This window comes from Calliphora vicina, chromosome X (assembly GCF_958450345.1).
Source record: "Calliphora vicina chromosome X, idCalVici1.1, whole genome shotgun sequence".
Taxonomy (NCBI): Eukaryota; Metazoa; Arthropoda; class Insecta; order Diptera; family Calliphoridae; genus Calliphora; species Calliphora vicina.
This window is the reverse complement of record NC_088785.1, coordinates 3484629-3496952: the sequence shown is the minus strand read 5'-3', so window position 1 is coordinate 3496952 and position 12324 is coordinate 3484629.

The window sequence follows — 12324 nt, the reverse complement described above, 5'->3', positions numbered from 1 at the left end:
CTTGAATTGTTAACTTTAACGTTATTTTTTGTTTTTCTTTAACAATAAAATATTAAAAAGCCGACATCAACTTCATTTTTTACTTTTTAAAAAAAATTAAATTATTCGAATAATTCGATTAATTTTAAATGTGTGATCGAATTATTCGAACAAGTTAAAATCTCTTATTCGAATTATTTGTTTTATTCGAACAAGAGAAAAATCGAATAATTCGAATACCCTACTCCTAATATGCACTGATAGCCTATCATCCGTTAACGTTTTGAAATCATATAAGCACTCTGATCCTCTAATCTCACGCATCAAAGAAAATCTTATTCTCAGCAAACACACAAAAATACTGTATACACCGGCTCGCATGAGCATTAAAGGAAATGAATTTGCAGATACGATTGCCAAAATCACCAAATCCCCAACCATATTGATAAATAACTTTACAAAAAAAGATATCCAAAATCTAGTAAAAATAAAACAACATCAAAACATTAACACTTTACTTAATGCATACTACAAAAAAATAAACCCTCTTTTACAAAAACCAACATATCCTACCAACTTTACAAAACAACAACACAAAATGTTTACTAGGCTGAGACTAGGCCACTCCAAATTAACCCATGAAGACATCCTTAAAAACAGCTGCTCAAAACCCGTATGCCCAAACTGCGGCAACATCTTAACTATGGATCACCTCTTATCTTGCTTCAACAATAACAACCAAATCACATCTTTAACGGAATCCATACAGAACTTTGACTTTAATCACCTAAGAAAACATCTACCTCAGGATATAATGAATAAATTATAAACTATTTTATACTTTTTATATAACATCTTTTTGTAATCAATTAACTTCGTAAATACTTAAAATCTTACTTTTTCAAAGGCGAAGGCCCTGGCAGCCAGTCCTTTTTTCTCTATATTTTTTGTAAATTAAATTTGCATTAAATAAATATTAATAATAATAATAATAATAATGTTTAAAAGATAAAACTCATATCCATCAAAGAGTACAAATAAAATTTTTTGGAATAAAACCATTGATTATTGAGTTTTCTTCAAGTTTTAATTAACATCTTCTTAATTTTTGATTTATACAAAATTTAAAAAATAAATAAATTAACAGAATTAATTGGAATCAAACGAAGGTAGATCAAAATCTAATGGAAATTGAATACAAATGACAAATAGTGACAGGTTTGTGTATATCCAAAATTAGAAATCGAGTCAGTTTATCTCTTTATATTAAATTTTTATTGGATTTTCTTTATTTGTATCCAATTACATTGCAATTAGATTTTTAACGAAGTCGACATTCTTAAAATTTAATAATTTGTTCTAGGCGGAAATTCCCGGGATCCCGGGAAATTTCAAAATGAATATCGATTTCCCGGGTATTTTATTAACATCTTATAATCAAATTTTCATCTCCGAATGAATCGAATGATTGTTGAAAAATCAACTTTGGAATTTACGTTTATTCTATTTTTAGTAGATAAATTAAAAATTTTGAAATGAAAAACAAACTTTTTCATCCAAAGATTCATCCAAGTATTTCCTGACAATTGTTTATTTATTTAATTTAAAAAAAAATAATGCAAAGTGTTTTTAATAAAGACTTAGTTATTTTCAAATATCCGATAAAAGTATGGAGTACTGGCTGACCCGGTGCGCTTAGCCACCCCAATTAGATGAAAGAAATAGTACTATTAAGTCTCCCTTTGTGAATTAATAATAATTCAGGATAACATGTCTCTAGTTTCAAGTTTATTGGTTCATTTTAATGTGGATTCTTGCTCATTCGAAACGTATTATTAGAATTAAAAAAGTACCATAAAGACACACATTTTGTATTCCCCCACTCAGCATCATGAATGCCTAATTCCATATTTCTGGGCCCATTATTATTGAAAATGCAAAAGAAATGTACAATTAAAGTCACCTTTTGCGAATTCTAACCAAAGTGGAGTAAGTTCAGGTAATATGTATGGTATAGTCGGGTATAGCTACTTTTCTCTAAAACTAGGATCTCAGAAAATTCACATTGGGTGAGTGTACTTCATTTTTGCAGGTCATGGAAATAGTCAGTTGTAAAAAATGATCATTATCTTGTGGTAGACTTTTTTTATGATCTGTTAAAAATTTATTTTTTCTAAAATCACGTGTTTTAAACTTCATTAATTTAATTTTAAAGTCAAATGGGAATATTTTGTTATTGAATACCACATGCAACATTATTGCATATTTAGTACATATATTTAATTTTATAATAATTTCAATAAACCACGTGGTCGGCTAATGTGGTATAGCTAAAGAATTTCAAGCAAATAATATGCCAAAGAAATGTGAAGTATGAAAATGGGCATCGGATGATTTGAAGAGCTATTAGAAACAACAAATGGAATCTTTTTTTCGCATCAGTCATTCAATGTCTCCTACGAAGCGAAGGATGTATTGAAGAGCTTCTGGTAAGCTTGGTCAGCCGCCAACTTCAACCGCAACCATGGAAGATGATTTAAATAAAACGCAACTCATTTACAAATTAAAATACTATGTATCGGTTATGCGGTTTGGTATACAATATTAAAAGAACATGGTGTACCACATTACCCGCCAATTTTTTCAATGGCTTGTCTATGGGCTTTTTCTCTTTTTCCAAAATTTCTCTAAAACTTGAACTTAAAAGACTTGTTTACTTTCATAGATGTAAACCTAAAACTTGTAGTAGAAAACCAGCTGAGAACTGTTCCAATCGAATTAAGATTTTAAAAATTATAGTCAAATATAACATAGGTATACCACATTACCCGAACTTACTCTACTATTACAATAAAGAAATAGTACTATAGCCAACTATTATGTACATAAGTAAAATAATTTAATATAAGTACAACTAGAAGATAATTTGAAATCAAAGTATGTAATTTCCTGATTATAGGTACCTTTTTGAAGAACGAAAAAGTACTCCTTAGTTTGGTTTAGTACTCCTTATTCTTGATTATTCCTTTACTGAGAAGCATATTATCCAACATTAATGTATATAAGCTAACTAATTTAATATATTAAAAAAGTACCATTAAAAAAAATGTACCAATTTTCCTTTATCCTCATCAACAAGTCAAGTTTGAATTTTAAATTTGTCAGCTTTTCCTATATTATCAACTGATTTTGTTTCTATAATACTTGATATTTAATAAATTATCACAAAACCGACCGAAACCGATCGGTTTTCAATTTTTTAAAACCGAAACCGCGGTTTTGAAGTTCTTCGGTTTTTTGGAAACTCTATAAATACCTACTGATCAAGGTGTAAAAATTCTCCAGAAATCTCGTACAACTATGCAACTGTTAATATAAACCGGCTCAAAATAATCGATCTGATTTCGTTAATTAATTTCGAGTATATCTGTTACATACAATATATTTGTTTTTTTTTTTGTGCCAACATCTTTCCAAATTTCTTAGGCAAGTGTTACATTTTCCTATGATGGAAAATGTTAATTACTTAGAAGAGTGAAAAGAAATGAATAGAAAAAACTAAATATTAAAAATTAGTGTTCATGTGTGCGTATTGATGTACACTAAGCAAAATTAAATTAAAGGCGTCTCTTTATATATAAGATATTTAAATTTAAATTGAATTAGCAAAATCATAATATAATTCACTTACTTAGCACAAACCATAGGTGTAGAATAATTTGTTTCTGCTTAATTTCATTTAAATATCCATGAAGAAAGATCAAGGTGGTCTTTAATTGAATTTCGCTCAGTATATTGTGTGTGTACTCATATACATACATACATATTATTTACTTTAAATATGTGTAAATTGATGAAATAATTTATTTATTATTTAACGCTGATTGTTTGTCTTTTAGTCTAATGAGTTCACACAGACAGACACTTTTACATTTATTTAATCAGATCGTTCATTTACTTACTTATGAGTTCGAGTAGTCTATCGAACATTTTGTAGACGTACTTCTTTATACTTATACTTCGTATTAGTAGTGATTTTGTTGTTTTATTGTTATTGTTCGACCATTTCTTGTGCACAATATCGGACTAAACAAATAATTACACAGATCCAAACATACAACAAACACGGTGTGCAATTGTTGTTATTTTTTTTTTTTTGTGTTGTTAGAAATTTTGTTTTAAATAAATACAGGTGTTCAAATATCACTATAATTTGGTTACTTCTTTTTATTATAATTTAGATTTTTTGTATTTTTGTTACTTTAAAATAAAACCTTAGTTAATAAGTAACTCTTGCTTAAAAATAATAACACTCTGTAAATATTTGTTTACAGATCTTCAAATAATAAATTTAAAAAAAAAACCACTATGTAATTACTTGACTGATAATTATATATACACATATGTATGTATGTACTTCAGACGCATTGTAATCAGTGAGGAATTTAAGTTTCATATCATAATCTGAACTTCAGAGCTGCGTTTATAGCGGAAAATTACATTACATTATTTTTCAGTTATTGATAAAATAATGTTAATAAATTTCATATTTTCGCATTTATTAACAAGTAAGAGAACCGAATCTTAGATACCCTTCACCAAATTATACTTAAAAATCATTTTTTTTAAAACATTTTTAGGTAAACAAAATTTAATTTTTTTTCCCAAATTTTTTTATAAAGAAGTTTTTTTAAATTTTTCTTTTCGAAATTGTTTTTTAATTTTTTTTAAAAAAAGTTTTTAACAAAATTTTTGATGAAAAAAAAATTCGGGTTAAAAATTATTTTTCCCGATTTTGAGCCATTGTAAGTCCAACTTATATATATATACAGTAGTTTTGACTTGCCTGCCTTTCACTTAAGAGCATTTTGCATATAAGTGCACAAAACTTGTGCTTTGTATATTTATTTACCAAACTCTATATAAATTCGTTAATTTAAGTGCATTGTTCATACCTGCACATTTAAGATAAGTGGATAATACTTTTGGAAGCTATAACTGGTTTTCATGAAAAAAATTTCATTTAGCTGCTTAATACAAAATTAAATTAAATCAAAACAAAATAAGGAAAATAGGATTTTGAAAAAATTAAAAGTTTGCAACTTCTTAATAATTTGAAACGTAGCTAAAATAACAAATTTGTCGTTATGTTTAGACGGATAAATCACAAAGCTTCAAATTATTTGCCGTTAGCTGCTTTTTTGGGCAGTAAACTTAAATGCACTTACCAGCATCAATAAGCACGTAAGTGCATTAAGGTTAACTGCATTTTTATCTTACCTGCACAAAATATCGTGCAAAGTTGGTTGTGCAGGTATGAACAATGCACTTAAATTAACGAATTTATATAGAGCTTGGTAAATAAATATACAAAGCACAAGTTTTGTGCACTTATATGCAAAATGCTCTTAAGTGAAAGGCAGGTAAGTCAAAACTATTGTAGTAAGGAATTGAGCTCATTTGTGAAAATTTGTCCAAAATTTGGTTCTTCCCGAAAATTGCAAAATTCTGAAATGTGTTTAACAAAATTTTTAAAATTTTGAAAATGGAATTAAAAAAATTAAATTTTTTTGGTCATACCTGCGAATAGGTTAACGGTCTACGAAGACAAAAACTCATATACAAGTAAATATGAATATATTTTATGTAAAAATTAGCTTTCATTTTAATATTTCTCAAAATATGTTCATTTTATTCCTACATTTCCCAAATTAGATAGCTACTTCTTCAATTTTTCGAAAAAAAAAAATAAATAAAAAAATTTTTGACACTTTTTTTTCCTAAATCAAAAACTTTTTACAAAATATGTAAATGTTTTGTAACTCAAATTTTAAATTAAATTTTTTTAAATTTTTACACCCTCTAACTCAATGATTTCTTGATCGATCTTGTTGAAAAATTGTGCCTGAATTACAATCGAATAGGACTAACATTGGTGCAAATTTCATACCGATCGGAAGACATCGATTTATATGGAGCATAGGGCCTCAGTTAAGTGTCTATTAAAGCTGATATTTTGCAATAAATTGTTTTGTTACATTAAATAAAAAACAATTTGCATTTTTTTTTCTTCTGTAGACCATCTTAGCTTTCTGTTTTTCACGTTTTAGCATACTATTTTGAATTTAATTTTCTGGCCACACTGGTGGAAGCAAACAAACAAATACATACATACACACACACACACATCCACTCACACAAACTAATGCCACCGTTATTTATTGTGATGCTCCTTCTGTCGCATTGTGGAGTGGCTGGAATATGGTTTAGCGTGTTATATTGCGATGTTGTTGTTGTTGTTACTCCTTTTTTTACTTCTTACTTTTTTTTATTTATTTTCATTTTATATATATTACATTTATTTTAAATATGTATATTGCTCCACCCTTTACATTTTAACGAAGCAACAACATTAAATAAAAGACAGTGCCAACCAAAAGAAAAAAAAAGAAAAAAAAAAAAAAATCATTGCAAAAAACGCACAGCATCATCCAATCCTTAAGTGCTGCTGCCTCTGCTGCTTGCCACAGCTACAACTACATACATCCATACATACATATAACATGAGTAGACTACTGCGCACACAGAGTACTAAAAAGGAAAAATTATAAATTTTAACATGAGAAAAAACAAAAAAAATTTTAAATGAAAATGAAGGAAAAAACACGGCGACGTTACAAAATTAAACAAGAACGTACATTTTAAACTAAAAACTTTTTGTATATTTGGTGAGACTTGAAGGTTTATGAAAAGCAACAACACCTAAAAAGTATATTGCAACAACTACATACTACATACACTCACACATGTACAGACATACATACATACATACATACATACATACATACATACATACATACATACATACATACATACATACATACATACATACATACATACATACATACATACATACATACATACATACATACATACATACATACATACATATGTATATTAGAAACAAAATTCGCGTCTGCGTTACAAAAGACAGAATGAATGTAGGAAATATTTAAATGGCGAAATTAAATCTCAAATGCATCTACTAAATACACATACATATGTGGTACATACATACAAACATATTTAGATATGGATGTGTTTTAACCCTAATAAATTTACCAAAAGGGAATAATTACAATCGTAACTAGATGAGGGTGTAGGATTATTAGGTTCGAGTACACATTATCTTTCCTTCTTTTTTCTATCCCTCACAATCATTCATCTCCTATACATATGTATGCATTCCTAACATATCACCAAACTGAATATTTCTGAAAGTCCCCAAATATAAAAAAATAAAACCGATTACATTCGGTATGAGCACATTGAAGAAATTCATTGTAAGAAAACCGTTTCAAATTTGCAAGGTTGGTTACCGTTACCGCTAAAATAACCTTTTAGCTAGACGAAATATAAGCTTTTATCGTTAACGCGAAATAGTGTTGCCAGAACTCTTTCAGAGAAAATGGCTGAATGGCTACGAAACAATTTAAAATCTGTTGAATAAAATATGCTAAATTCAGAATTCTTATCTTTCTTTTACATTTACACTGAAATGTATGTCGAGTTGTGGACACCTAACCTTTGATGCCAACTAATTATGACCAAAACGCCCACTGCATTACCACAATTCTCTTGTAATTATGTACAGCTCGAAGATACAGGCAAATCCCGGTATAACGAATCTCACTTTAACGAAAATCCGATATAACGTACAACCAGATTTTTAATATTAAGTAACTTATATAACGGACGTTTCAACAATTTTGTACTCGACACAACAATCAAACGAAAGATCAAATTTTTAACATTGAAATTTATAAAAAGCTAACAAGAATAGCTCAAATAATCATCGAATCTCAAAAGAATGATGTGTATCCCCTTGAGGAAAAGGAGTTTAATTGTTGATTAGTCGACCAGAGGTAAAAACACATTCCAGAGAAATTGTTTGTTTTTAAACTTTTATTACAATATTGTTCCTGCCTTTAATGTCTAGGCTTTACAATAAGTAATTAAATCTTATAACTAAACAATTATTGTTCTCTCAGTGCAGAATGATATTTGGAGAAAGATATGAGTGGTAAATCAGCTCTATGCAGCCTTGATCTGTCTTGAGTTACTGTAAGTAGCTTGCGAGCGGGTTCGGTTGATGATGTAATTTTGACAAATAAGATTCACGAGTTTTTCTGAATTCATCCTTGACCAAAGGTAAATCTAAGTCTCCGTGGATGTTCTCATTTCATATGTTCTAAGAATTTTGGATTGTGCCCTCTGTATGAGATCTATACTGGTATTACTTGATGTTCCCCATAACTGGATTCCGTATGTCCAATATGGTTTTAAGACCGTCTTATACAGGATGACTTTGCAGTTAAGGCTTAATTTCGATTGATGGTGGATTAGCCAGTGTAAATTAGAAGCTAAATTACACCAGCATTGATCGCATAGTCGCTTGTTACATAATCGCCGCATTTTATCCTAAACAAGCGATCCAATAGGTAAGACTCTAGTATTTTGTGTGTACCTTTATTCCAAACCATGTCAAAAGCCTGGGCAACATCTAGAAATATAGCCGAACAAAACTTTGTTTAGTTCGAAAGATTTTCGAATCTCTCCAGTTAGGCGCTCAACTTGCTCAATTGTTCCGTGTTGCTTACGGATTCCGTAAGCAACACGGACTATTTACTATTTAAAAATTGTCCCTTGGATTATTATCTCAAATAGTTTAGACTAACAAGGCAATAAACTAATAGGTCTGGGTATCATTATAATTTGGGATATTTTGCAATCATTCGAAAATACTCCTAGAGACAAGATCGCATTGAATAATTCTGTGAGCACAATAATTGCCACAACTGGTAGGTTTCCAATCATGGAAGGTGTAATTAAATCATATCCTGGAGATTACTTAAGTGTTCAGCAAAAACTACGGCTTTATCCTTTGCATTACGTGCACAGGTACCATCAGATTTTCTTATCGGACTTTGAACCTCTACCGGTGGCTTAATGTTCTTTGCTGCCTTCCAAAGGGAGAAGTTTGTGTGCTTAGTACTGGTTAAACTTTCAATATATTTTCGATTTATGCGATCCTCTTCAGACTGAAGGGCGCTTTTTAGTTTCTTACTTGCAGCCTCTGCTTAGCTGCAGGGGTTGTGTTGCCAATCTGTTCTACATCTCCTCTTTTCGAGGAGGAGTCTATCAATTTCTGCATTATAAAGACACATTTTAGGTTTAGGAGTGATCCAAGGCCGAAAAGATTAATAAGCAATATAACAGCAGACTTATGTAAATTTCCTAATAACTTCACAACATAATAAGCTAAATTAGAATACAAAAATACAATGTTCATACATACGCCTATTTGACCGCAATGTTCCCTCATCAGTTCAAAGCGATGATGATGATGTTTCCGAAATACAAATGAAGCAAAATTTAAAAAACGAATTAGATTATTCAATCAATATTGAAAACATTTAAAATCACATGCTGAAAGTCGTTTTAAGTGGGAATTAGCTTTATTTGAAGCAAGTAGCAAAAAAATTATATTGTCTTTATAATGCTTTATTAACGATAAAGCCACCACCTGTTTAAAACGAATGAGTTTACTCGGTGTCTGAAAACTTTGCCACTAAAATAAGAAATCGTCAAATGACTTACTGAATGCATTTTGAAAACTCAATTTTTTAAACAAAAATAGTTTTTGACGAACATATAACATTATTTATATGAAATAATAGCGGTATTCACAATGTAGAGTACTTTCTCTAGCAAAGTAGCAGAAACCAAAAACAAAATACATTAGAACTACTTTTTTTACTTATTCACACTTTTTAAACTACATAGTACATACATATATGATGTAATTTTGTTTTGGAAATGAATTAAATTTTATTTTAAAATACATATGTATATTTGATTTAAAAAATAAGTATAACAGAAAAATTAACACAATGAAGCCAAAAACTGCATTACAAATGGAATTAAAATATTGATCGACAGTGAATTATAAAGGTACATTCACAATTTATAAAATTTTGTGTCACTTAATTGCTCTTTTGCTCTATTACCAGGACTAGAGCTCTACATCATGAATATCGCCAATATTTAATTTTATAGTAACAAATGATCTCCAAATATTTTATAAACATTTTTTTTTGGTTTTATGTTAGTAGAATGAATTGTAATGTATTGTTTTTCACTTTTTACTAGTGTTTTACGTTATGTTAAGCACAAATTTTTTTAGAACCCATTTACTTATTTAAAAAATAAAAAAAATTGTTGCTAACTTAATTGTTTCTAAAAGATTTCAACCCATTTCATAATATAAAAATACCAAAAAACCAATTTTTAAAAAAATGCGAAAAAGGCTCCTCAATTTGCGTTTACTATATTGCGGTAAAAGAGAATTATTGTATTATTTAAAAATGTTTAAAAAATTTCCCACGGACATAAATTACTTGTACCCAAATAATAGTTAGCTTATCCACATACGGCTTTTTTAATAAATAAAGAAATTTCATCAATAAAAAAAACAAAACAAGTTGAAGGCCGTTAAATTCCTCAACAACTGCTGAACCAATTTTAACGCAATTAAAGCTGGATAAAATTTCAAGGAGTTATCTGTACATTAATACTAAAATATCTCAAGCGGTTTAAAAGTTACAGAATGTTGACCACTGAAAAACTATTCCGAGCCACTGTGCATCCCACAGTCCGTCTGGTTGTCCACGTAAACCTTGTGCGCAAAGTGGTTTAAATGGTATAAAGGTTTAAATGGTTTAAATATGTCCATAATTTCACCCAGCCCCCATACAATAGTCCGAAATAGAATTTTCATGACATAAATGTCTGATTTATATATGTACCTACATAAATTCCTCCACAAATAAGTTTCTTATAAAAAGAAATCACATTTAGACATTTATTGCGGATCAATCCACAATTGACCATAGCTCCCATATAAGACCCGCTTCCAAAAATCACTTTAACGAGCATAAATCTCTTAAAAATGTTGGTATCTACTAGGGTATTCAATTAATCGGGTTTCAGGTTTAATCGGTTAATCGAGCAAATAATTAACCGAGGTTTATTTTTATTCGGTTAATAATCGGTTAATTTAAAATTATTCGATTAACCGAATAATTTCTATTTTCATTTTAAATTGAAAATACAACAACGAATTTTGTGTACAAAAACATAAAAAACAGCAAATAAGGTATTTGAGATAATTTTTTTAAACATATCGCCTATTTGCTGCAACAACGTCATAACTTAAAATCCGTGTTTTATGAACTGTTCTATAATCTTTCATATAGTTTCATCAGTTTTCAAAAAAGTCAATTATTTTTTGTGTGAGAGTGCTTTTTCTGTTGTAAACATCAAAATTAAAATTCATGTTTTCTCGTATATTTGATAAGTAAAAATTTGGGTTTAATACAGATTAGAAAGATATTAACATCTACTATTTATATTTCTGAAATCGCATGATTTGTATAATTTAAACGATTTTTTTCTTTAGATTTAATAAAACTTTTCTTGGAAAAAAACTCTCTCGCTGATTGCATATGTTGGAGAAATCAAAAGCATGATAAGGAATATTCATTTTTGAATTGTTTTAGATTTTGATCAATTTAATAGTTTCGTTTAGTTATGATAAAAGACTCATTTCAAAAAAAGTTTCGTCCATACATGTAAATACAAACAATGTTTCAAATACATGTAAATTAAATATGTCAGTTGTTATACATACTCACTAATCATGTTTATTGGATGTTCAAAAATATCTAATTTTAATTTGAAATTTGTCTTTGAATTGAAATGGAAAAATAAATACAAAAAAATTGTTTAAAGTGCAAAAAAAAAGGAATTTCGGTTAATCGGTTAATCGACACAAATTAATCGGTTTATTTGTTATTTGAAAATCGGCAATTTCAAATTATTCGAACAGTTAACCGTCCAAAATTAATCGGTTAACCGATTAACGGTTAATCGATTGAATACCCTAGTATCTACATAAACTCAAGAGAAATATTTAATTACTATATAGAATTAAATAACGCGAACTAATTTCATGAAGATCGGTTCATAATTGGTAGTCCCACTTTGGAAAATGACATTAACATAAATCTCTTAACAACTTCGATCTCCACATAAAATTCGTTTCAAATAAATTTTGTATCAGTCCATGATTAGTCATAGCCCCCATAACAAAAGGTTTATGTGAAAATGGAGTTTTGAAATAAGCCGTTTCAAATTCAACCTTTTTTGGCCATAACGCTATCCTACGAAGACCAAAACTCACATCGTCACCTAAAATGCAAAGTACCATAACAACAAAAACAC